This window comes from Muntiacus reevesi, chromosome 1 (genome assembly GCF_963930625.1).
Source record: "Muntiacus reevesi chromosome 1, mMunRee1.1, whole genome shotgun sequence".
Lineage (NCBI taxonomy): Eukaryota > Metazoa > Chordata > Mammalia > Artiodactyla > Cervidae > Muntiacus > Muntiacus reevesi.
This window is the reverse complement of record NC_089249.1, coordinates 171,189,128-171,216,966: the sequence shown is the minus strand read 5'-3', so window position 1 is coordinate 171,216,966 and position 27,839 is coordinate 171,189,128. Positions and strand designations below refer to the sequence as shown.

General features: G+C 44.8%; 1 protein-coding gene across 1 annotated transcript in view; it reads right to left on the bottom strand.

The window, feature by feature from the left end:
* Positions 1-25,396, bottom strand: part of NEU2 (neuraminidase 2) — a 37,646-nt gene extending 12,250 nt beyond the window's left edge. Inside the window, exon 1 of the mRNA XM_065930537.1 lies at positions 25,318-25,396. The gene's annotated coding sequence lies outside the window, so the exon portion shown is untranslated. The remainder of the gene's footprint in view (positions 1-25,317) is intronic.
* Positions 25,397-27,839: the final 2,443 nt, after the last annotated feature.

The window sequence follows — 27,839 nt, the reverse complement described above, 5'->3', positions numbered from 1 at the left end:
GTTGTAGGCACTATGATTGAATTGAACAGGAGTAACACAAAATTGGCAATTAATACAAGTTACAGAACATAAAGTCTTATTATATTGTAAATTTCGTATGGCTATAACAAAAGGAAGTGGGACACAAGCCTGTATAAAATATGACTGATTATAGAGAAAGAAAGAGTTACTATGACCATGATTGGTCTCTGTGAAATGTCTAGTCCAAGTTTCAAGTTCTTCAGTGTTTGCAGCAAGTTTTTATATGTCCCATAGTTCAGGCCCAATTTGTTTATCAAGGACAATTAGAGAATGAGGAGCGGGTGCCATTTCACCCTCAAGCCAGCCAAGAAGTCCTTTGGCATGGTAATATTTCATTAGTAACCTTTTACATAATGTTTTTTGTTCTTTCCCTAACTCTTTCCGTAAAGTTTCAGTAGTGTAAGCATGGTTCACAGACAAAGGACAGCAATGTCCGAAAGTCTTCTTTTGGAGGCAGGAAGAAAGCCTAAGTTTGTCGGCTAACATTTATGCATAATTTTGCTTGGCCCATGCACAATGGAAGGACTTCATAGCCTAAAGAAATGTTAATTAGCTTTCCCTCCTCCCCATGGTGTGAGGCTTCCAGGGAGGGGGCATATGGGTGGAGTCATTGGTTGATACAACTGGTCTTTTCTCGGTCCATTTTAAGACCTATAATAAAGGGGGTTGGGTAAGTAAACCCAGTTAAATCTGATTTGTTAATCTGGCTCAACCAGGGGTCACGCAGGTCAGCATAGCGATAGAAAGGTTTTTAGGACTCTGAGGCATTTCTTGTTGAGAAACCAGATTTTTAACTTCATTAGTAAGGGTTTTCATTTGTCCCCAAGTGGGGCGATCATAGGGTTGATGTTGCTGAGGACAGCACTTCCTGGAGATCTTTAGAGCCGCCATGGCCTGTATTGGAATTTCTTCCTCCGGGAGTTCTTGTTATTTCATCTCCATTTTGAATGCCCAAGGGGGGCCACTTTGGGTTGAATTTTCCAAGGAAAAAGTTTGTTGAATCCATCTGGGGAAGTACAAACATATCCCTTTCCCTGTAAGATTAATATCCCAGATTTCCATTGTTTATTGAACCCATCTTGATACCAAATGGGCAGAGGAAGAGACGTGTCCTTCAATTCCTCGAAATGTATTTCTGTTCTTGTCAAGGTATCTCCTTGTCACAAGTTAAAAAAATTTAAAACAAATAAAGCTGTATTAACAACTGTTATAGGTTTAGAAAATATCTTATGTTGGAATCTAGTAAAGTCTGCTTTAGATAAGGAAGACAGTAGTGTTTCTGTGTATTGCCCCTTTTTAAATTTTTTTATTTGCAACTTTAGTGTGTGATGTGTTTGTTCGACTATGTCTTATGTCTGTGGATTATAAGAAATACCTGTAATATGTTTAATAGAAAAAGATTGTATGTGTAATATAAATGGGAGAAGAGCGGTTTTTAATAACAGATTGTAGTTTAAAAAAAGAGTTGTTGAATAATAGGTTGATTGGAGTTTATGGTGGAGGTTTTTGTATTTTTTAATACAAAAACTGAATATATAGAATCAGAGACTATATTAATGGGGTAAGGATGTAGGCAAACTACTTGAATAAGAACATATCATTTATTTGTTGAGCAGAATGAAATTTAGTATAAAAGACTTCATATTCTTTAAGAGACCAGAATGAGGCTTTGGTGTTTTTAGTCCCATCTATATAAAAAAAACCTCAGCTTGTGGTATAGGCTGTGAACTGATAATGTGGGAAATAATAAATTCAGTATTTTTGAAGAAATTTCACAGCTTACCACAAGGATAATGAAATGAAATTTCTCCAAAATATATTTTAGAAAAGCTATTGGGAAATTGGTAGAAGTTTGTAATGTGTTTTCAAATTGAGATTTATTTGTAATAAAGTTTTATTAAAGTATAAAGGAGATAGAGAAAGCTTCTGACAGACATCAGAAGGGGGCAGAAAGAGTGCCCCCCTGCTAGTCTTTAGCCAGATGTCTTATAACTACTAGCAGTCTGCTAATTAGAGAAAGGAAATGTGTCAAAACTCAGAGAATAGCACCAGGCCCCTCACCCACAACATGCATTTTGAGATAACGTTGGCACCAGCTGAGTTGTCCCGGGCCATAAAATGATTGACATGAATCTTGAAGAAAGGCAGATTACCATACAAATAGTTTTGTTTACATAGATTAGGGGAACAATATCAGAGTATAACATACTGGTTTGTCAAGTAGGTTCTGAGCCATTAGGTGGAACCGACTTGAAGACAGAATCTGGGGTAAATGTATAGCACATTAACATAGCTTAAGACAAACATTTTCATAAGAAAAATGCATTGGTTAACTCAGGGTTTGAGAATAGTTAACTTTAGGTGAAACCAGGTATCATTATGGCAACACAGTATTTTAAGAGAAACCTCTTTTTAAATTTGTATAGAGAAGGAAAAACAAAAATATATCGCTAGTTTGTTTCCTCCTGCCACTTAAAAGAGATAAAAATGTCTGACACTTGCAGCCTATTTTCTCCATTTGGAGACCCCCAGCCGTCCTGCCTGTTAAGTCAAACTAGATCGGCCAAGTAAAAGACCTAAGGTTTGTGGGGGCAGGGACCCAAAAAGTCCGGTAGGTATTCTAGAGGGGATTGCTTGAGGGTAAAGGAGAAAGTCATTTAAGGCTGTTATATCAACAGCGGCACTGCCGGATGTTGAGGGTTTGAGGGAAAAGATGGAATTTGCCCCTGCTTTTTGTTGAAGGGGACCTGGGGGGGTCTCCTGCTTGGAGTTTTCTGGAATAGGTTTTCCTTCAATATCAAGTTTAGATTTACACTCTTTGGCACAATGCATTTCTCTACGGCAGCGGGGGCAGACTTCTGGAGGTTTTTTTGTTTGTTTGTTTGTTTGTTTGTTTTTTTGAGCTTTCTTAGGGAAGTCCCTTTTTAAATGGTTCTTATCTCCACACGTAACGCATCCTTCATTTCCCCTTCTAAAGGTAGCAACCCTTGTTTTAGCTAGCATTTGCACCTTTTGAGTTTCTGATCCTATATTGCAACAGGCTTCAAATAATCAATGATAGTCCCTGTCTCATGAATTGAAGCTATAGCCTTTTGACATACTTGATTTGCATTTTCATAAGCAAGTAATTTTTCTAGTTGCCTTTTATCTTTTTCTCTGATTACAGTACAGGAAATAGCAGTTTCTAATCTAGCTAAAAAATCAGCGTAAGTTTCATTAGGTCCTAGTAAAAGAGAGACTTTTGGATTTGCGCCTGTTGGCAGAGGAGGAGCATTTGGAGCATCCGGGGCAGGGCTTGTAGGAAAATTCTGAAATATTTTATGTTGCCGAGTGTCTGGAGGGCTAGAATTACCTCGAAGTGGCAGAATCACAGCTTTGATGAGAGCCCACAGGGGCCAGAAATCTCTCAGAATATTTTTTTCCCTGTCTGGTGGCTTGTTCAACTTTCTCTTTGACCTGGTGCCAAATTTTTAAATCAAAACTGCCTTCATCAGGGTACCAGGGATTATATTTAACTATTGTTTGAAGACAAGCCTCTACTCACTGGCATGAAACCAAAAGTCCCTGAACTTTAAATAAGTGATGGAGTAAAGCAGAAAAGTGAGGGGGCTTTCCGACCGATTGACCCGTGTCTTAGTACTCACCGTCCTCAACAGGCCCTCTGGGGTCACTCCGTCTGAATCTGCCACGTGTATAGGAGTCCCTGTTCAGTCACCACTTGTTGGCCCTTTATTGGACCGGAACCTGGTGGTCTGGAGTTGATGATGAGAAAGTGAAAGACGGAAAGAGGCTAATATTTACGCAGCCGGCCTTTGCACTCCAGGGAATCAGCCAGAAATACAGAGACAGAGAGAAAGAGCAGAAGAGAAAAGAAAGAAAGACATGGGGACCCAAGCTCTAATGGAGCAAAGGTGCTTTATTGAATTCTGTAAGAGTATATATACCAGTAGCTTCTTTAGATAAAGATCAAGAGACCAGACTTTACAAATGTACCAAGGAAGCAAAGAGCAATAGAGGCCATAAGACCAAGAGGCGATCCACATCAAAGGGGCTTCCCTGGTGGCTCAGAGGTTAAAGCGTCTGCCTGCAATGCAGGAGACCTGGGTTCAATCCCTGGGTCCAGAAGATCCCTTGGAGAAGAAAGTGGCAAACCCTCCAGTATTCTTGCCTGGAGAATCCCATGGACGGAGGAGACTGGTGGGCTACAATAGTCCATGGGGTCACAAAGAGTCAGACACAACTGAGAAGAGGGTCGTAAATAACTCCTTTCACCAAATGGAAAAGCTCATGAAGGAAATCCTATGCAAGCATCCCATGAGGCTTGCCTGCTCCTCTCGCCCCTGACAGGGACTGATAAGGAACAGAGGGCTCAAGAGAGATAGGAAACAGCACACAGGAATCTTACTGTTAAATGCTTCCTGACAGTCGACCACGCTGGGGGCCTGATGTGAGTCTGGGGAGGGAAGTAGGAAGTGAGGTGAGGTCTAACAGTCACATGGCCTCCTGTGTACGCCCTTTATAGTACAGTTCAGTTGCTTAGTTGTGTCTGGCTCTTTGTGACCCCATGGACTGCAGCACGCCAAGCTTCCCTGTCCACAACCAACTCCCGGAGCTTGCTCAAATGCATGTCCATCAAGTTGGTGATGCCATCCAACCATCTCATCCTCTGTTGCCCACTTCTCCTGCTGCCTTCAATCTTTCCCAGCATCAGAGGCTTTATCACTGAGTCAGTTTTTCAGCTCTTCGGATCAGGTGACCAAAGTATTGGAGCTTCAGTTTCAGCATCAGTCCTTCCAATGAATATTCAGGACTGATTTCCTTTAGGATTGATTGCTTTGATCTCCTTGTTGCCCAAGGGACTCTCAAGAGTCTTCTCCAACACCACAGTTCAAAAGCATCAATTCTTCGGTGCTCAGCTTTTCTTATGGTCCAACTCTCATATCAATACGTGACTACTAGAAAAACCATAGCTTTGACTAGATGGCCTTTGTTGGCAAAGTAATGTCTCTGCTTTTTAATATTCTCTCTGGTTGGTCCTAACTTTTCTTCCAAGGAGCAAGCATCTTTTAATATCATGGCTGCTGCCACCATCTGCAGTGGATTTTGGATCCCCCCCCCCAAATAAAGTCTATCAATATTTCCATTGTTTCCCCATCTATTTGCCATGAAGTGAGGAGATGGGATGCCAAGATCTCCATTTTTTGAATGCTAAGTTTTAAGCCAAAATTTTCAATTTGTTCTTTAACTTTCTTCAAGAAGCTCTTTAGTTCCTCTTTGCTTTCTGCCATAAGGGTGATATCATCTGCATATCTGCGGTTATTGATATTTCTCCCAGCAATCTTGATTCCAGCTAGTGTTTCATCCAGCCCAGCATTTTATATGATATGTTCTGCACATAAGTTAAATAAGCAGGGTAACAATATACAGCCTTGATATACTCCTTTTCCAATTTTGAACCAGTCTGTTGTTCTATGTCCAGTTCTAACTGTTACTTCTTGACCTGCATACAGATTTCTCAGGAGGCAAGTAAAAGCGGCTTGGTATTCCCTTCTCTTTAAGAATTTTCCACAGTCTGTTTTGATCTACACAGTCAAAGGCTTTAGCCTAGTCCATGAAGCAGAAGTAGATATTTTTATTGAATTCTCTTGGTTGCTTTTTCTATGATCCAATGGATGTTGGCAATTTGATCTTTGGTTCCTCTGCCTTCTCTAAGTCCAGCTTGAATATATGGAAGTTCTCGGTACATGTACTGTTGAAGCCTGCCCTGGAGAATTTTGAGCATTATTTTGCTAGCAGGTGAGATGCGTGCCATTGTGTGGTAGTTTGAGCATTCATTAGCATTGCCTCTCTTTGGGACTGGAATGAAAACTGGCCTTTTACAGTCCCGTGGCCACTGCTGAGTTTTCCAAATTTGTTGGCATATTGAGTGAAGCACTTCCACACCATCATCATTTAGGATTTGAAATAGCTCAGCTGGAATTCCATCACCTCCACTGGCTTTGTTTGTAGTGATGCTTCCTAAAGCCCACTTAACTTTGGACTTCAGGATGTCTGGCTCTAGGTGGGTGATCACACTGTGAGGCTGCCAGGGTTAATACCATGACAGGCAGCCTGGACCTAAGTTTTAGCTTCCCCCGAAATGGTAAGATTCCCTACCCCCATCAGGTAACCTGGATCCAGCCAATCAATATGCGCCCAGTAAGAAACAAAGGGAGAGCTGAAAAGCCTGCGAACGCCCAGGTTTGAAAAGCCCGCGAAAGTCTGTACCAATAGAATTGCCTTGCAAACATGTAACCAATCCGCTTAAGCCAGCTACTAATTGCTTATGCCTATCTTATAAATTTGCATAACAGCTTGGGCTCAGGGCTTTTCTGACCCTGCACCACTGTGATGGGTGGGGCAGAAGGCCCTGGCTCGAGTCAGTAATAAACTTCCCTTTTTTGCGAGTTGCGTTGTCTTGGAAGCCTTCTCTCTTCCTGCTCGGGGATTCGGACATCGGGCATAACAACACCATCGTGGGTCATTCAGATCTTTTTTTTGTATAGTTCTTCTGTGTATTCTTGCCACCTCTTCTTAATATCGTCTGCTTCTGTTAAGTCCATACCATTTCTGTCCTTTCTTGTGCCCATCTCTGAATGAAATATTCCCTTGATATCTCTACTTTTCTTGAAGAGACCTCTAGTCTTTCCCATTCTACTGTTTTCCTCTGTTTCTTTGCACTGATCAGTTAGGAAAACTTTCATATCTCTCCTTGCTATTCTTGGGAACTCTGCATTCAGATGGGTATATCTTTCCTTTTCTCCTTTGCCTTTCACTTCTCTTCTTTTCTCAGCTATTTGTAAGGCCTCCTCAGACAACCATTTTGCCTTTTTGCATTTCTTTTTCTTGGGAATGGTTTTGATCACAGCCTCCTGTACAATGTTACAAATCTCCATCCATAGTTCTTCAGGCACTCTGTCTATCAGATCTAAACCCTTGATTCTGTTTGTCACTTCCACTGTATAAATTGTAAGGAATTTGATTTAGGTCCTATCTGAATGGTCTAGTGGTTTTCCCTACTTTCTTCAATTTCAGTCTGATTTTTGCAATAAGGAGTTCATGATCGAAGCCACAGTCAGCTCCCAGTCTTGTTTTTGCTGACTGTATAGAGCTTCTGTTGCAAAGAATATAATGAATCTGATTTCACTATTGACTGTCAGGAAGCATTTAACAAGAGGCTTCCTGTGTGCTGTTTTGGATCTGTCAGGAACCTTCTGGCCAGAGGCACGCCTTTCCCGGGGCTGAGGAATTCAGGCATTTCTCATTACGGTGATAAGTACCCTCTTCCTTTTTATGAACTATACGGTAAAAAGTGATTGTTTGCAACTCTCTCTTTGATAGGGATTGTCTTATGTTTTGTATATGTGGAATTTTAATCTTTATCTTTGCTGAGAATAACTACCTTGTAAGACAGTATATATGCCCACACCATGTTGGTTAAAACACCTTTGCTCCATCAGAGCTTGGGTCCCCGTGTCTGTCTGTCTGTCTTTCTTTCTTTCCTTCCTTCCTTTCTTTCTTTCCTTCTCTGTCTCCTTCAGGCTAATTCCTTGGGTGCAGAGGCCCGCTGAGCTCACTTTCTTGGGCTTTTAAGACCCTCTCGAGAAGGCACACTGCGCCTTCACCCCACTCAAGAGGGCGCCTGGTGCCTATGTGCAGCAGCGCGAGCTCTAAGAACAGAGCTTTATTGGCTTTCTGCGTAAACCAGAGGATATCAGCCTCTTCCTCTCTCTTACTTTCTTATCTTCAACTCCGGGCCACTAGGTTCTGGTCCATTAAAGGACCAAAAATTGACCATCTGGTGATGTCCATGTGTAGAGTTGTCTTTCGTGTTGTTGGAAGAGGGTGTTTGCTATGACCAGTGTGTTCTCTTGACAAAACTCTGTTACCCTTTTCCCTGCTTCATTTTGTTCTCCAAGGCCAAATTTGCCTGTTACTCCAGGTATTTCCTGACTTCCTACTTTTGCATTCCAGTCCCCTATGATGAGAAGGACATCTGTGTTTTGGTGTTAGTTCTAGAAGTTCTTGTCAGTCATCATAGAACTGTTCAGCTTCTTTAGTATTAGTGGTTGGGGGGCATAGACTTGGATTACTGTGATATTGAATGATTTGCCTTGGAAATGAACAGAGATCATTCTGTTGTTTTTGAGATTGCATCCAAGTACCGCATTTTGTACTTTTTTGCTGACTATGATGGCTGCTCCATTTCTTCTAAGGGATTCTTGCCCACAGTAGTAGATGTAAAGATCATCTGAGTTAAATTCACCCATTCCAGTCCATTTTAGTTCACTGATTCCCAAAATGTCAATGTTCACTCTTGCCATCTCCTATTTGATCACTTCAAATTTACCTTGATTCATGGACCTAACATTCCAGCTTTTTATGCAATATCATTCTTTACAGTATTGGACTTCACTTCCATCACCAGTCACATCCACAGCTGGGTGTTGTTTTTGCTTTGGCTCAGCCTCTTCATTCTTTCTGGAGTTATTTCTCCACTCTTCTCTGGTAGCATATTGGGCACCTGCCAACCTGGGGAGTGCATCTTTCAGTGTCATATTCTTGTGCCTTTTCATACTCTTCATGGGGTTCTCAAGGTAAAAAGACTGAAGTGGTTTGCCATTGCCTTCTCCAGTGGACCATGTTTGTCAGAACTCTCCACCATGACCTGTCCCTCTTGGGTGGCCCTGTAACACATGGCTCATAGTTCCACTGAGTCAGACAAGGTTATCATCCATGTGATCAGTTTGGTTAGTTTTCTGTGATTGCAGCTTTCATTCTGTCTGCTCTTTACAATTTCTTGCATTTTCTCTACCATGTGCATGTATCATTTATTTAAAACTTAATTCAACATTTTTGAGAAAGAAATATAATCTTCATTATTTTACTCAGTCCATTATGAATATTATTGCTTGGACATGTGATTACCTAGGAATATGTGAATGTCTAAACACAGGTGGAAGAACAGTCTCCATCATAAAATCTAGACCTGCAAAGGGCAGTCCAAGAGAACAGGGCTTGTAATACATAATGGTGTTGCTTAATCAAGTTGAAACTTTATTAAGAAACGTAGATGAGAAAGAAATATAATTAAAAATAGAAATGAAAATAGGGTAGAAAGATGCAGTTCAACAGTGTCCTCTAGAAAATCGATCAAGGGTTTGTTTAAGCTCTTAGGTATTTACCCAGGAGAAGAGTTGCTGGGTCGGGTGGTAATTCCGTGTTTAACTTTTTGAGGAGTTGCCAGACTATTCTCACATCAGCTGCAACACTTTACATTCCTACGAGTAATGTGTTAAGATTCTAATGCCTTCACGTCCTCATCAACACTGGCTATTGTGTCTTTTTTAATAACAGCCATGCCAGAGGGTGTGAAGTGGTACCCGACTGTGGTTTTGATTGGCATTTGATACAATGATGGCTAATGATGTTGAGCATCTCTGCATGTGCTTATTGGCCATTGGAACTGGACTTCAGCCTGGAGGCAACGGTAAGATTTCAAACTGCTTTAGACAAGGGAGTGATCTTACCTGATTTACCTTTTAGGAAATCCCTCTTTGGGTTTCAGGGGGAAAGAGACAGAAAGTGAGTCTATTATTTTCCAGGTGAGAGAGGGCAAGCAGTAGAATGAATAGGATTGGGAGAGCAAATTGGGGAGGAGTTGAGCGTGTCCCAGTTTAAAGAAGTCTGAATTGATTTCCACAGCCTCTGTGACTGTTTTCTGGATTCCTCTTTCAGACCCTAATCTCCTATAGGGCAGGGACAAATTGATTCATTCATATTGCAAAACTGTATTGTGTTCCTACCTTGTGCCTGCATTGTTCCAAAAACTTGGGATGCTTCATGGATGAAACAGAGATCCTGGCCTTGTGAGGTTTGCATTCTAGCAGGGATGAGTGGGTTATTATTATTGCCCCATACCAAACAGTCATCACTAGGGCTGAGACCTGTCCAAGGACCTGATGAGGATAGCCTCCTGTGACCTCACAAATGCCCACAAATGTCTTGTTCTGTAAAACCTATGAGGCTGACGATGACGCCCCTGTGTGAGAGATGTTGATGTGGAGTGGGAAGGCTGTGGATACATGCTAACTCCAGCCCCTATGGGCTGCTGGTGTAAGTATTTGTGATGTGTGTATTTAAGACCAAAGCTGGCACAGGACAGGGCTTCCCAGGTGGCACTGGGGGTTAAGAATCCACCTGTCAATGCAAGAAATGGGTTTGATCCCTGGGCTAGGAAGATCCCCTGAAGTAGGCAGTGACAACTCACTTCAGTATTCTTGCCTGGAAATTCCATGGACAGAGGAATCCGGAGGGCTGCAGTCTATGGGGTTGCAAAGTGTCAGTCTGAGCAAGCATGCTCCCTGGAACAGGACAGGGGAGTGGGGAGGAAAAAGGGGACCCCAGTGTCTGCTTAAGAATTCTCTATCCTCAGCCACTCAGTGCGGGCCCAAACATGCACCAGTAACACCAATTTCTAAATGTCTTCATAATAATAACAGCAAAGACTTCAGTGGCTCTTCCAAAGTGCTAGACACTCTTCAAGTACCCTACAATAATTTTTAAATGTTTTGTAAATTGTATTTACAGACTCTATTGCTTACAATACAAATTACAACTATTCATTCATTTAATCCCCACGACATCCCCATGACATAGACATTATTATCATTCAATTGTACAGATGAGGAAACCGAGTTCACTCAACACTCCAGTGTCTGAGCTGGAGCTAAAAACACTTCTAACCCATGCAATACTGCCTCCAAGAGGAGGTCTGGAAAATGCCACCTTCCTGCATCTCGTGACATTTCCAGTGATGCCTCCTGTAGTTAGCTGGCCCCCTGGACCCCCGTCTGGCTTTGAGCTAGCAGCAACCTCCGATTGGCCTAGTGGGAAGAGAACTAAATCAGCAGTCAAAAATTCAGAATCTGGTGGTAGGTCCACTCCTAAGAGGTGTGTGAAAAAAAGTGAAAGTGAAAGGCACTCAGTCGTGTCTGACTCTGAGACCCCATGGACTATACTGTCCATGGAGTTCTCCAGGCCAGAGTACTGAAGTGGGTAGCCTTTTCCTTCTCCAGGGGATCTTCCCAACCCAGGGATCGAACCCAGGTTTCCCACATTGCAGGTGCATTCTCTACCAGTTGAGCCACAAGGGAAGCCCAAGAATACTGGGGTGGGTAGCCTATCCCTTCTCCAGCAGATCTTCCCGACCCAGAAATAGAACCAGGGTCTCCTGCATTGCAGGCAGATCCTTTACCAGCTGAGCTATGTGCATCTTTGGGTAAAAATCCACCTCCCTGGGTTGTCTCCCCACCCGGCAAGAAGGTGGCTGTAGGGGTGTCTCGTGGTCCCGCCGTCTCCAGGGAGGGGGCTGAACAAGGACCTGACTCCTGGGGGTGGGGAAGGTCCTCAGCACAACCCAGTCTGATCCGTGGCATCAGGCAATCAGAGAGAGGACACGGTCTGCGGTTGAACTTCAAGAAGGTGCCATCTCAGAGGCCAAAAATAGAGGCATAGCAGCGTTTCAGAAAGTCCCATCTGATGCCACAGCAGCTGCTGCAGTTTGTGGCCTTGTGGGTGCTGAGCCCAGAGCAAACCATCTTATAAAGGACACTCACTTGTCTCCACATGGCATCTCAGAAGCAGGGATGCTGAGGAGTGGATCAGGGAGGCAGCGGGTGGATTTGACCTGGGTCTGCCGGATTCCAGAACCTACAGCCCTAACCACTGGGACTGCCCAGCAAAAGACGCACAGCCGGGACCCTGAGGCCTGAAAGCCTTGCTCAGTGGAGGGTCCCTACCTGCCTCTCTCCCTCTCCCGTTGGGAACACAACATCACAAGCACCATCCAGATCCAGGGGCTCTGTCACCAGCCTTCACCTGCCCAATTTCAGAAGATGCTTTCATAGTTTATAATCCACACTGCGCCCCTTCTGTGTGCCAAGAAACAGATGAACAGATGGGTCCTAGTCCCTGCCCTCTGGAAGCCAAGAACAATGAAAGCCAGTAAATCTGGGGAGCAAGAGAGAGGACCCCGCAGCCTTCCCACAGGAAGAGCCTTGACTGTGGGGCAGATTGGGGTGAAACATTTGGCCCTGGCTACCATGTTGAAATAATACCTCTCTCCAAAACAGGCAGCTGTGGGCACCTCGTCTGCCAGCAACAGTGGCAGAGTCAGGCAGTGGGGCAGGAGCCTGAAGCTTGGGCAGCCTCTGCCTAAAAAGACCCCATTTCCAGAGGACCCAACACCTTTGCTCAGGTCCAGCTTGCCAGGATTCCAATCCCAAAATGAGAGGATGTCTCTCCACACCCCCGCCACTGAGCTTCGATCTGGAAGTTCAGACCATCGATAAACCATGGGCAGAATTAGGGGCTCTCCTGAGATGAGCCTTCTCCACACATTCCCCATCTGACATGTCCTCTGGACACCCTGAGAACAAAGCAGATGCCATTATCTAGGGGTTGAGGGCCATGAGCTGGCCGGATCTTTAAAACTGCCACCGCCTTCAGCATTCCCAAGAATCCCACCCTCACTCTATGATTACCTGGTGCAGAAGAGCTCTGGTTTATGCCAAGAAAGAAACAGGTGGATCGACTTGTTGAGAAGGTCGTGCCTCAAGGAGCGTGTTCCAGTTTGGATCCCAAGGCTCTGGGTGGGAAGTCGGGGGTGTGAGCAGAGGCCGTGGGGACCCAGCTTCTAGAACAGGGCAGCTCTCATATCCTCCAGCCTCACCTGGAGCCTCAAGGCCTCCTCTGTCGAGCTCGTGCCTATAAACACCTACGGGAGGCCGGCACCTCTCCACCCACTCACCTACTCTGGGAGTGCAGGCCCAGCCTTGACCTAGTTAGGATGCTGCCTCTCATTAGTCAGGAAGCAATCTGTCTAGTTCTCTCCACAGTCTTGCTGAATCAGAATGAACCACAGGAAGCCTGAGCCAATCTCGCCCCTTGAATGAAACCAGGGCCCGGGAGGGTCCGGAAGGGCAGCAACAGGGAAGCGGAGGGGCTGGAGCTTGGGAGGATACAGCTCCCCTTGGGGCTCTGCGGCTGGGTGAGTGGGACCTCCTGACCTCTTGGGACCTCAGTTTCCTCCTCTGAAAAATTAAAGCAAAAATAGCACAGTGGGCTCCAAGCCGCATGAGTGCAGACCATACCCTTCATGGGCTACTACCACCCAGAATCCAGAGTGTTTCTGGATGAACCTAGAGATCATCAGACTGCGTGAAGTCAGACAGAGAAAGACAAGTATCCTATGATATCGCTTACAAGTTCAATGTTTTAAAAAACAGTACAAGTGAACTTATCCACAAAACAGAGTATAAAATAGAGTTATAAACATAGGGCACAAACTTATGGTTCTCAAGGGGTAAGGGAGTGGAGACGGATAAATTGGGAGATTAGGATTGACATATACATGCTACTACATATAATATATAAAATATATGAAGTGTGTACGTATTTAGTCGCTTCACTTGTGTCCGACTCCATGGACTATAGCCCCCCAGGTTCCTCTGTCCTTGGGGATCTTCCAGACCCAGCAATCGAACCCACGTCTCTTATCCCTTGGTAGCTCAGTTGGTAAAGAATCTGCAGCTGGTAAAGAATGCAGGAGACCTCAGTTCGATTCCTGGGTCGGGAAGATCTGCTGGAGAAGGGATAGGCTACCCAACCAGTATCCTTGGGCTTCCTGGCTGGCTCAGACAGTAAAGAATCCGCCTGCAGTGTGGGAGACTTGGGTTCAGTCCCTGGGTTGGGAAGATCCCCTGGAGAAGGGAAAGGCTACCCACTCCAGTATTCCGGCCTGGAGGATTCCACGGACTGCGTAGTCTATGGGGCTGCAAAGAGTCAGACACAACTGAGCAACTTTCACAGCTCATGTCTCCTGAATTGCCATTAGCACCACCTGGGAAGCCATTTATATATTGTGGGGAGCCATAATATATAAACTTTATATAAAATATATAAAAATTCAAATATAAATCAATTCAGTTCAGTCATTCAGTCATGTCCAACTCTGTTTGACCCCATGGACTGCAGCACACCAGGCCTCCCTGTCCATCACCAACTCCTGAAGCTTACTCAAACTCATGTCCATTGAGTCGGTGATGCCATCCAACCATCTCATCCTCTGACATCCCCTTCTCCTCCTGCCTTCACTCTTTCCCAGCATCAGGGTCTTTTCCAATGAGTCAGTTCTTCGCATCAGGTGACCAAAGTATGGGGGTTTCAGCTTTAGCATCAGTCCTTCCAATGAATATTCGGGACTGATTTCCTTTAGAATGAACTGGTTGGATCTCCTCGAAGTCCAAGGGACTCTCAAGACTCTTTAACACCACAGTTCAAAAGCATCAGTTCTTTGGTGCTCAGCCTTCTTTATAGTCCAACTCTCACATCTATACACAACTACTGGAAAAACCATAGCTTTGACAAGATGCACCTTTGCTGACAAAGTAATGTCTCTGCTTTTTAATATGCTGTCTAGGTTGGTCATAGTTTTTCTTCCAAGGAGCAAGCATCTTTTAATTTCATGGCTGCAATCACTATCTGTAGTGATTTTGGAGCCCAAAAAAATAAAGTCTGTCACTGTTTCCATTGTTTCCCCATGGATTTACCATGAAGTGATGGGATGGGATGCCGTGATCTTAGTTTTCTGAATGTTGAGCTTTAAGCCAACTTTTTCACTCTCCTCTTTCACTTTCATCAAAAGGCTCTTTAGTTCTTTTTCGCTTTCTGCCATAAGTGTGGTATCATCTGCATATCTGAGGTTATTGATATTTCTCCCAGCAGTCTTGATTCCAGCTTGTGCTTCATCCAGCCCAGTGCTTCTCATGATGTACTCTGCATATAAGTTAAATAAGCAGGGTGACAATATACAGCCTCGAAGTACTCCTTTCAAAATTTGGAACCAGTCTGTTGGTCCCTGTCCGGTTCTGTTATCTCTTGACCTGCATACAGATTTCTCAGGAGGCAGGTCAGGTGGTCTGGTATTCCCATCTCTTGAAGAATTTTCCACAGTTTATTGTGATTCACACAGTCAAAGGCTTTGGCATAGTCAGTAAAGCAGAAGTAGATGTTTTTCTGGAACTCTCTTACTTTTTAGATGATCCAACAGATATTGGCAATTTGGTCTCTGGTTCCTCTGCCGTTTCTAAATCCAGCTTGAACATCTGGAAGTTCATGGTTCACGTACTGTTGAAGCCTGGCTTGGAGAATTTTGAGCATTACTTTTCTAGCAGGAGAAATGAGTGCAATTGTGTGGTAGTTTGAACATTCTTTGGCATTGCCTTTCCTTGGGATGGAACAAAAACTGACCTTTTCCAGTCCTGTGGCCACTGCTGAGTTTTCCAAGTTTGCTGGCATGTTGAGTGCAACACTTTAACAGCATCATCTGTGCATATAATATACAAAATAGATAAGTAATAAGGACCTACTGTATAGCACAGGGAACTCTACTGAATACTCTGTAATAACCTATAGGGGAAAAGAATCTAAAAATGATGGATATATGTAAATATATAACTGAGTCACTTTGCTTCGCACCTGAAACTGACACAACACTGTAAATAAACCAGACTCGAGTGAAAAAAATTTTTAGACAAAGAGCATTTCTGATGCATCACTGATGAGCCATCAATGCTTTTCATCAGTTGAGTGAATGGCTGGTGCCACCTTCCCAGGAAGAGCCGATGATATGAGGATTACATGTGAAAAGTCATCCACATCTCTTAGCCCAGCATCCGGCATATGGCAGGGACCTGCTAGATGCTAGTGCCAGGCAAGGAGCACTTTCCTTCTGTACCCACCACAACCAAGCCTAAGGCTCCATGGGCCATGAAGATGAGTCATTTGCTGGCCCACAGCCAGAAGATATAACCCTTATCACCCCAGTTCATAACAATAGTGGGGGAGGCTGCACGAATTAGAAATGTCAAAAGGCAGCCCCATTCAGTTCAAAGTAGATTTCTTGCCTCAGTCTAGATCCGGGGTGAGGGCAGTCTCCCTAATGTGTTCCCCCTCCCTCCTCTGGACACAGCCCTTTCTCAGCATCTTTAGCTCAGAGTCAAGTGCAGACATACCTTGTCACCTCTCTCCTGGGAGGTCAGCTCCCCCTGGATGATGGCTCTGGGCCCTCTTGTCCCTGCTCTGGTCTAACCTTTCATTAGTTCTCAAAGGCACAGTCAACTGGCTTCAAAGTTTATCACTGAAAGCCCCACCCAAAATCCAGCCTACATGAAGGCCCATTGAACTCCCACCTCTAGTGCTGACTCACTCAACCTAACATCCATGAATCCCCGTGAAGTGGATGGTTTTATGTTCCTGTTTTTCTCCTGCTAATTCATTGGGCTGCAGAAGGGGTTCTTTTAAAGTGGGTTAAGTGCAGGAGTAATGACTCATTGCAGAAACTGTGACATATCAATAAAATGGGATATTGTTGCTTAGTCACTCAGTCATGTCTGACTCTTTTGCTACATCATAGACTGTAGCCCGCCAGGCTCTTCTGTCCATGGGATTCTCCAGGCAAGAATTCTGGAGTGGGTTGCCATTTCCTTCTCCAGAAGATCTTGCCGACCCAGGGATTAAATCTTTCTTTCTTGCACTGGCAGGTAGATTCTTTACCACTGAGCCACCAGGGAAGCCCAAGGCACCAATTAATTAAAATCAAGCCTTGAAGACTAGACAATGTGTGAGTAAATGCTGGGATGATGTAAAGTATAAAAAATAGGATACAGGACAGCATATAAGGTAGGATCCCACTTTTGTAAATGTGTATATTGTCTACTCAAAATTAATATTAAAAATAAACAGAAACCCTATGAAAAATATCTATTGCTACACTGCCAAAACTTAGCATGGTAGTTGGAATAAAATAGATATTTAGTAAATGTCTGTTGAATGTAGAATGAATAAATAAATATTTTCAGTAATTAATGTTGACCAGGAGGATGATAAATGATATTTATTTACCTCTTTGTACTCTTTCAGGCACACATGGATTTTATTATTAGGTTAAAAATAATGGTAAGTATTAAAGTGAAAGGCTTTAAATGTGGCTGGATAATGCCTATTAACTTCATTCTGGCCAGATCATCAAGTAGGGAAATAGGCTTTCAAAAGGGCTTAAAGGACCTGTAAAAATGAACTTGACTCAACATGTAAATTCAGCTTACATTTGGCTCCAAAGGACCGACTGATGAAGTGTTCAAAGTATTTGTTCAACACATCTCGTGTAGCCAACACCACGCTCACTTGGGCAGGAGATGGAGAGGAAGATCACAGAGATGCTCCCAGAGCTCCGAGGGCTTATTATTTACGTGAGGGAGCCAGTCGAGCCCACAGGAAACAGAGGCCAGTGAAGGCAGGGGCATGGTGGTGGCAGGCGGACGGTGATGGTGGCAGTGATGAAGAGTGAGGGGAGGGGCGAGGACAGGAGAAGGCTTGGAGGCTTCCTGGGCCTGGCCCGGGCCAGGAGGAGTGAGATGTACAAGGTGGAGCTGGAACATCTCAGCAGAAGAGCGCAGAGCACCCAGGGGGTTCCCCACTGGAGAAGGTGGGAGAGGATGCCTGGAGATGAGCTGCTACGGAGACAGTGGGGCGGGGCGGGGAGGGGTGGGCTCCCGGCTTGGCAAGGCCACCAGGGCTTGGAATGTAGTCTGTTTTCTCTCTGCTGGCTTTCGTGATTCTCCTCTATCTTTAAGGTTCTGCAGTCCCAGTATGGCTTGTCCAGGTGTGAATTTATTTACCTCGTCTAGGACTCAGCACACTTTTTCAAACTCAGAACCTGTGTCTTCAGTTCTGAAAATCTCTCAGTCATTAATGCTTTGAACACTGCCTTTTCCCACTCTCTCTTCTCTCCTTCAGAACAGCCTATTAAATGCAAATTGAGTTTTCTCAATTTAGTCACCAAATGTCTTTTGACTTATTTTTCACATTTTTCATCTCTTTGCCTCCTGGTGCTTTATTCTGTGTGATTTTCTCAAATATACCTTCCAAATTACTAAATCTAAAATCGTGTCTAGCTAAGACTTTTTTAAATGCAATATTTTTTATTTCTGTGATTTCTACTTAGTTCTTTGGATTCACTTTTTTAAAAAATTAATTTTTTTTAAAGATAAAGGCACTAAAAAGAAATGAACTAACAAGCCTTTGAAATGACTTGGAGGGTCTACGGCCATACCACCCTGAACGCGCCCAATCTCATCTGAAAAGACTTGGAGGGACCTTAAATACATATTACTAAGTGAAAGTAGCCAGTCCGAAAAGGCTACGTACTGTACAATTCCAACTATGTGACATTCAGTAAAAGGCAGATTAAGGAGACACCAAAAAGTGCAGTGGTTGCCAGATCTCACAGAAATGGGGGTAGGTAATGAATGGGAGAGGCATGGATGATTTTTAGGGCAGTGAAAATACTCCGTTTAATATCATATGATGGACATACATCATTATTTATTTGTCCAAGCCTATACAAAATCAAGGGTGAACTATAATGCAAACTATGCACTTGGGGGTGATTATGACATGTCAATGCAGGTTCATCAGTTATAATAAAGGTCTTGCTCTGGGGAGCAGGGGATGTTGATAATGGGGGAGGCTGTGCATGTGTGGGGGCCGAAAGACACATGGGAACTTTCTGTACTTTCCCCTGGATCTTGCTGTGAACCTAAAACTTCTCTGACAAGTAATGTCTTAACTTTAAAAACATGATTTCTTATTCTTAGTTTATAGATTTTATTCCTTTATCTCTTTAAGCACCTAAGGATACTTATTTTTTAAGTCTTTTATATTCTAGTATTCCATTTCCTCATGGGTCAACTCTCTTACTGCTGTGGGATACTTTCCTTCATATTGGACTTCCCCAGATATTTTATAAGGTTTGTGTGTGAGCCACCCTCAGTGGGAATGATCTTGTGGCTGTGGTGGTGGAGTTGCTCCCACTGGTGCCCCAGACTGTGAACACCTTCCCTAGTTGTCCCTACGTAAGTCTCAAGGGTTCACGGTTTCTCAACTTTCTTTCTCAGTTTCTGTCTTACGCTTTCTGTTCTCTGTGAGTGGTGAAAGTTTGGGTTATATGTGCAAAACCAAATTACCCTCAGTTTCTAGAGGATTTCATTTCTATTCATGGCCTGTACATTTTTTAAAAAATTTCTGAGCCATAATTTCTCTCTAAACTTCTTGCTGTGTTCAGGTACAAAGGTTTTGATTCTTATCCCCTCATAGCTATTGAATTAAAAGAACAAACATATCTCCTGGCCTTGGAAGTAACAGTCCCTAAAATATGATATCTCTGAGGTAGATACAGAATGACTTAAGAATAACTTAATTATTTAAGGCACTGGTAATGAAAGTTTATTTTTCTTTCTTGCTCTTGGGACCAAATATATATTTATATCACATATATATGATTTTACATTTTTTCCAGCATTTCTGTGTGTCTAGGAAATTTCACGTGATCTTGGACAAGCTACTAATATTTAACATCTACATGTCTAGCCTTATCATCATAGGACTGTAATGATGACTAAACAAGATAATTCATGTAAGGTGCTTAGAACAAAACCTGGCCTGAGGGCAGTCCATAGATATTATAATAATAATTCCTGCTTCAGCTCATTTCTTTTTCTTGACCACACCTGGCTACTCACCTCTATATACTTCAAATATTTTTTTAAATAACCTCAAGCTTTTAAATTCCTCTCCCTTCCCCACTCCCAACAGCAAACTCAATACAGGAAGTTATTAACCTTAAAAGAAATTCTCTTACAATCAATTAAACTTACTATACTTGAATATTCCACTTCTGCTGATGCACAATTATAATAATTACTTTAACTGGTTTATGATTATTAAATCCATGAATGATTTACCAAAAATTATTGCCCAGAAATCATGCAAAGATGGGCACAATAAAGGACAGAAATTGTATGGACGTAACAGAAGCAGAAGATATTAACAAGAGGTGGCAAGAATACACAGAAGAACTGTACAAAATAGATCTTCATGACACAGATGGTGTGATCACTCACCTAGAGCCAAACATCCTGGAATGCAAAGTCAAGTGGGCCTTAGGAAGCATCACTATGAACAAAGCTAGCGGAGGTGATGGAATTCCAGGTGAGCTATTTCAAATCCTAAAAGATGAGCCTATGAAAGTGCTGCACTCAATATGCCAGCAAATTTGGAAAACTCAGCAGTGTCCACAGGACTGGAAAAGGTCAGTTTTCATTCCAATCCCTAAGAAAGGCAATGCCAAAGAATGTTCATGCTACTGCACAATTGCACTCATCTCACCTGCTAGCAAAGTAATGCTCAAAATTCTCCAAGCCAGGCTTCAACAGTACATGAGCCAAGAACTTCCAGATGTTGAAGATGGATTTAGAAAAGGCAGAGGAACCAGAGATCAAATTGCCAACATCCATTGGATCATTGAAAAAGCAAGAGAGTTCCAGAAAATCATATACTTCTGTTTTATTGACTATGCCAAAGTCTTTGACTGTGTGGATCACAACAATCTGTGCAAAATTCTTCAAGAGATGGGAATACCAGACCACCTGACCTGCCTCCTGAGAAATCTGTATGCAGGTCAAGAGATAACAGTTAGAACCGGACATGAAACAACAGACTGGTTCCAAATCAGGAAAGGAGTACTTCAAGGCTGTGTATTGTCACCCTAATTTAACTATATGCAAAGTATGTCATGTGAAATGCTGGGCTGGATGAAGCACAGGCTGGAATCAAGATTGCCGGGAGAAATATCAATTACCTCAAAAATGCAGAAGATATCACCCTTATGGTAGAAAGTGAAGAAGAACTAAAGAGTTGCTTGATGAAAATGAAAGGAGAGTGGAAAAGTTGGCTTAAAGCTCAACATTCAGAAAACTAAAATCATGACATCAGGTCCCATCACTTCATGGTAAATAGATGGGGAAACAATGGAAATAGTGGGAGACTTTATTTGGGGGGCTTCAAAATCAGTGCAGATGGTGACTGCAGCCATGAAATTAAAAGATGCTTCCTCCTTGGAAGAAAAGCTGTGACCAACCTAGACAGCATATTAAAAAGCAGAGACATTCCTTTACCAACAAACGTCCACCTAGTCAAAGCTATGGTGTTTCCAATAGTCATGTATGGATGTGAGAGTTGGACTGTGAAGAAAGCTGAGCACCAAAGAATTGATGCTTTTGAACTGTGGCGTTGGAGAGGACTCTTGAGAGTTCCTTGGACTGCAAGGAGATCCAACCAGTACATCCTAAAGGAAATCAGTCCTGAATATTCTTTGGAAGGACTGATGCTGAAGCTGAGACTCCAATACTTCGGCTACCTGATTTGAAGATCTGACTCACTGGAAAAGACCCTGATGCTGGGAAAGATTGAAGGCAGGAGGAGGTGATGACAGAGGATGAGGTGACTGGATGGCATCACCAACTCGATGGACATGAGTTTGAGCTATCTCCAGGAGTTGGTGATGGACAGGGAAGCCTGGCGTGCTGCAGTTCATGGGGTCTCAAAGAGTTAGACACGACTGAGCAACTGAACTTAACTGATAGCCCAGAAAATACCACAAAAGCTCTGGTCAAGGGCATCCCAGTTTTTGAAAGGGATTTCTCAGTGTCTTAGTCCATTCACGCTTTCTGTACACCATAGACTGAGGTGCTTATAAGGAACAGAAATTTATTTCTTGCTTTTCTGAAGGCTGGGAAGTTCAAGATCCAGGTACTGGTAGTTTGGTGTCTGGTGAGAACCCTCTTGGGCTTCTCAGGTGGTGCTAGCGGTAAACAGCCTGCCTGTCATTGCAGAAGACATAAAGAGATGCAGGTTTTTTCCCCTGGGTCAGGAAGATCCCCTGGAGGAGGGCATGGGAGCCCACTCCAGCATTCTTGCCTGAAGAATCCCCATGGACAGAAGAGCCTGGAGGGCTACAGTCCATAAGGTTGCAAAGAGTCAGACATGACTGAAGTGACTTACATGCACAAGAACCCTCCTCCTGGTTCATAGACCATCTTCTCTCTGTATCTCACATAGTGGAAGTGGCAAGCAAGCTCTCTGCGATCCCTTTTTAAGGACACTTGTGTTCCTCATTGGTAGAACCCTCACAACCTCAGCACCTCCCACAGACCCTATCTTCTGTATCATCACATCGGGGAATTGTTTTCAACACATGAATTCGGGCTGGGGGAAGGGACAGATTCCATCTATGACACTCAGTTTCATCCCAAATACTTCCACAGTAGGGCAGTGGACAATGGTTAAAAAAAAAAAAAAAGAATGAAGAATTTAAAGTGTGTTGAACTGGAAAACTACCAAGAAATAGATACAGAGCAATATGTACATAGTGTGGTCCTGCCTAAGCAAACAAAGGATATAGGGGCGTGTGTTTGCGTGTGTGTGTGTATGAGAGAGGGCAATGGTATATAGAGAGAATGTTTCTAGAAGGATTCTGCAGGAAACTGAGCTGAGGTTATATAAAATATTTTGCAGCAGGGAAGTGACAGGTTCAGGAGAGTAACTGCAGACGCGCATGGCATGCTGAGTGGATGCGGTAGAGAGGACTGGGAGGAACTGGGAGAGCCTGCAGCCTGGAGTCTGTTTAAAGGACACGGCAGTGGTACAGCTGAGAGTTGACGGGGTCTAATCTGAAGCAGGGGGATGCAGCGGAGAAGGAAAAAAGAAACTGGATTCATTTTTGAGAGGCTTCCAGCAGTAGCCCCAGTGCCTAGGACAGTACCTTCACCCCATAGGTGCTCATCAATGTCAGAAATGAATGGTCTCCTGTATAGAAGACTTAGAACTCCAGCCCCTCTAGGCATCTGCTTGGCAACTCCAGACAGCATCCCGTAGGCCCTCTTCTCGGAGTTTGCTCACCCAACCCTGGACCCTGGGAGGCAGGGGCAGGAGGCGAAGCCAGGGCCCATATTTCTGTCATGCCCTCTGGCCCTGCCCTCCTGGGAGTGTGGTGCCAATTCCTGTCCCACTGCCCTTGCTCCACCAGGCCCCCCACCAGCAGGACTGCAGGCACCTCTGAGCTGGCCTCTGTGTTTATGTGGCAAGGAAAAAGTGTCTCTAAAATGCTGAGGCCCTGGCCTCCCTTAGGACCTAAGGGGAGACAGGAAAACAGAACAATGAGAAAGAGGGGAAGAAGACAGCCAAGAAAATCAGATCTAACCCTACCTCAGGTATACTCTCAGTCATGCACACGCCTGCACCTGCCATCATAACACTGTGTACTTAGGAGGAGCTTAAAATAGGTTTTCTGAATGCATGAGACAGTGATGGAGAGAGAGCAGGAGAATGAGGACTCCCAGGAGGGTGGTGGATGAAGGAAAGAAAACAGATCCTCCTGAACAACAGACATTCCCCCAGACCCCACACACATGTTAAAGCTCCACTGGGATCCTTTGGTCATTGAGGACAGTGAGGGGCAGAGGGAATAATTTCATTCATTCTGGTATCTGCTGAGCCTAATAAGGGATTTGGTTTATAGTGTCCTGCTCAAATGTTTGGTGAATAAATGAAAGGGTGTGTGGACGGATGGATGGGTGGGTAGGGGGGTGGGTGGATTGATAGGTGGGTCTATAGGTGGGTTGATGGATGGATGGATGGATGAGTGATTGGATGGATGGGTGGGTGGGTGGATGGCTTGATGGATGGATGGATAAAAGACCAAGTCTATTTAGCTTTCAGAGGAAAAACTGAAACCATAATTTCACAGTAATCAGAGGACTGTTTTCAAAGCCGGCCCTCAGCGATTCCTTTATCTTGGGATTCGTGCCTCTGTGTGACCCCCTAGGACTGAATGTGGGCTGTACCTGATGACTTCCTCCCAGTGAGTAGAGTATTGTGAGGCTGAAGGGATGTTACTTGTGTGTGCATAGACTGCAAAGCCTATGACTTCTGTCTTCTTGGACTCTGTTACCCACCCCAGAGACAGGCTGCCACAGAGGAGGGGCCCTTGTGGGGGCTTCGGGTCCATAGTCAGCGAGGAGCTGAGACCCTCAAGTTCAAGAGCTGGCAGGAACTGAATGCTGCCGGCAAGCTCGTGAAGGTAAAGGGAGATCCCACCCAGGGGAGCTTCGAGATGTGGTCCCCACCTGGACTGCAGCCTGTGAGGGACCCTGAGCAGAGGACCCATCCAAGCCGTGCTCTGATGCCTGGTTCTCAGAAACCGTGAGGCAGCTGATGTGTGTTGCTTCAAGCCACTACATCTAAGGTTAGTTTGTTGCCAGCAAACAGATAGCTAATGCAATGGCTGATTTGAGTTTAATTTAAAAATGGACATGATGACAATTAAACTTGACAGGTGGTGGCAGTGGTTCAGAGCCCAGGCTTTGGTACTGATTAGATGGGGGTTTGAATCCTGGATTCCCACCTTACTAGTTGTGTGGCTGTGGGCCGGATGGTCAGCTTCTCTGGGCCTTTATTTCTGTGTCTTTAAAACGGGCATAATTCTCTGTGCATAGAGCTAGCACAAGGATTACATAAAACAACTGTGTAAAGTACCTAGCTCAGAGACTTGCCAGGTAGTCCAGTGGTTAGGACTCTGCACTCCCAAAGCAGGGGGCCTGGGTTCAACCCCTGGTCAGGGAACTAGATCCCACATGCCGCAGTTAAAATCCCACACATGGCAATGAAGATTCCATGGGCTGAAGTTAAGACCCAGGGCAGCAGAAAAGAAAAGTACTTAGCCCAGGACCTGTCACTGAATAGAAGGTTGCTGTTCAGTCGCTCAGTCCTGTCCAATTCTTTGCAACCTCATGGACTGCAGCACGCCAGGCCTCCCTGTCCATCACCATCTCCCAAAGCTTGCTCAAACTCATGTCCATTGAGTCGGTGATGCCATCCAACCATCTCATCCTTTGTCATCCACTTCTCCTCCTGCCTTCAATCTTTCCCAGCATCAGGGTCTTTTCCCATGAGTCAGCTCTTTGCATCAGGTGGCCAAAGTATTGGAGCTTCAGCTTCAGCATCAGTCCTTCTAATGAATATTCAGGACTGATTTCCTTTAGCACTGACTGGTTGGATTTCCTTGCAGTCCAAGGGACTCTCAGCAAATAGAAGGTAGCTATTAGCAACAACAACAGCAATAATAACAGTAACAGAGGAAGGTCCAGCATGAGGCAGCCAGTGTCTCTGCCTGGAAGGGATTGAGCTGAATCATGATGCCATGTGCAACCTTTTCCAGGTCTTAGATGGAGTGCTATGGGGCTGCCCGGCCAACACCGTGGGCTGGAGGACCAGCTGTCACAGGACCACCAGGCTTACCTTGCGCCCGGGTGAGGCACCAGCTGCTCCTGGGCTTCGCCGTGGGCAGCGCCTTCCCTCCTGCACGGCCTCTGGCTCAGGTGCGGGGCCGCCACCCTGGCTGGACCCACGGGAGCAGGAAGGTAAACACCCAGGCAGGAAGTGATTGTCACGGGCACGGGGCCAGCGCGCAGCCAGGCGAGTCTGAAGGTCAGGAATGCTTCCCCAGGAGCCCCTTCCAGCAGAGGTCAGAGTCTCCGGCTGCAGGTTCTCGGGGAGCCGAGGAGTCCAAGAACACCCCCTGCTCTGAGACCCCGACAGGACACAGGACAGGAGAACAAGAGCCGTCCAGGGGCTCTAACCCCCAGGAGCTCCTCACTGGCAGGTGAGCAAATGGTTGGAGAGTTTTGTTTGGTTTTGTTTTGTAATGAGATGAAATGGGATGTAAAGCGGGCTGCAGCCAGGGCAGCAGGCAAGACCCCCGGCAGGTGAGTGAAGCGAGAGGCAAGCCCACTCACCCTTCACTGAGAGGGAGCTTGAAGAGAGGAAACAGCCCCGGGTCTCTCTCTCGCCTTGGCTTCACCATTCTCCCCTCGGGGACTCAGTTTCACCACCTGGGAACTGGGGTAATAATTCCTTCCGGGCTCCTCTCCTGTGAAGGCTATAGGAACAAGTGAGATAATGAACATGACCGGCTGCAGAAGTTGTGGGATCCCGTGAGAAATGAACAAGGGAGACCCTTGACCTGGGTTTGATCCCTGGGTTGGGAAGAGCCCCTGGAGAAGGGAAAGACTGCCCGCTCCAGTATTCTGGCCTGGAGAATGCCATGGACTGTATAGTCCATGGGGTCAAAAAGAGTCGGACACAACAGAGTGACTTTCACTTTCACTTTGATCAAGCACTACTAAGAATTCTAAGAATTAAGCATCTGAAGATGATTAAGAACTGCAACCACAGAACGTTAAACTAAGTGAGGGGTCCGTCTAAGGCCAGGGCCTCCCGTGACTGCACGGGTCACACGCCCGTGGCTCCAGCCCTAAAAATAACTGTGCATATAAACTGTGAAGGGCTAAACAAACTGACGTGACTACGTTGCCCGTGGCTCGAGCCGCAGGGTCAGGGAGCACGCGGGGGGAAGTCACAGCGGTGAGGGGAGCGGTGTCCGCAAAGCTGCTCCCCTGCCTCCTGCTGTTCAGGGTCCCATCTCAGAGGCCCCAGCCTCCCACCTGCTGAGCTTGCACCCCTGGCTGGCATCCAGCCAGAGCCTGGTGCAATTCAAAGGTCTGAGGACACAAGTTTCTCGGATGTGGCAATCAATGGGAGATTGTTCTTTTCAACCTTGATTTAAAGTTTCAGGTGGGCATTTGCAGTGACATGGATGGGTCATGAGGTTATCATACTAAGTGAAGTAAGCCCAGAGAGACAAATATCATTTGATACTGCTTATACGTGAAATCTAAAAAAAAACAAAAAACAAATGAACACATATATGAAATAGAAATAGACCCACAGACATATTAATAGAAAACAAACTTATGGTTATATCAAAGGGGAAAGGAAGGGGAGGGCTGAACTGGGGATTAGTAGACACACACTACTACACATAAAGGAGATCAGTCCTGGGTGTTCATTGGAAGGACTGATGCTGAAGCTGAAACTCCAATACTTTGGCCACCTCATGCGAAGAGTTGACTCATTGGAAAAGACCCTGATGCTGGGAAGGATTGGGGGCAGGAGGAGTAGGGGATGACAGGATGAGACTGCTGAATGGCATCACCGACTCGATGGACATGGGTTTGGGTAGACTCTGGGAGTTAGTGGTGGACAGGGAGGCCTGGCGTGCTGCGATTCATGGGCCCGCAGAGAGTCGGACACGACTGAGTGACTGAACTGAACCGAACTACATATAAAATAGATAAACAACAAGGACAGACTGTAGAGCACAGAGTCAATATTTTATAATAACCTCTAAGGGGGAAGAAGCTGGAAACGATAGGTATATATTCATGCATAATGGAAGCACTTTGCAGAACACAACATTGTAAATCAACTATACCTCAACAAAAAAGATCTAGCTGATCAATTACACTAGCAAAGAAAACCCCCAAAACATAAATTAAATTAAAAAGAAGCCTAGTGGCTCAGTGGGTAAAGAATCTGCCTTCTATGCAGGAGATGGGGGTTCGATTTCTGGGTCAGGAAGATCCCCTGGAGAAGGGAATGGCAACCCCTTCCAGTATTCTTGCCTGGAGAATGCCATGGACTGAGGAGCCTGGCAGGCTACAGTCCATAGGGTTGCACAGAATCGAACACGACTGAAGTGACTTAGCACATATGCCAGTTAAATAAAATTTGGGATGTTCACAGTCCCTGGCTAAACCAGACTGGGACTTGTGACAGTTCTGCCGAGTTCTGACAATGGTAACTGGAAAAATGCCTATGGTGGAAATGTCCCAATGTGCCTGCCTCCCATTGCACCTTTGTCCTCCCACACCTTCTCCCTCTTGGCTCTTGTCTTCAGATTTTCTCTTCCCTTTCCACTC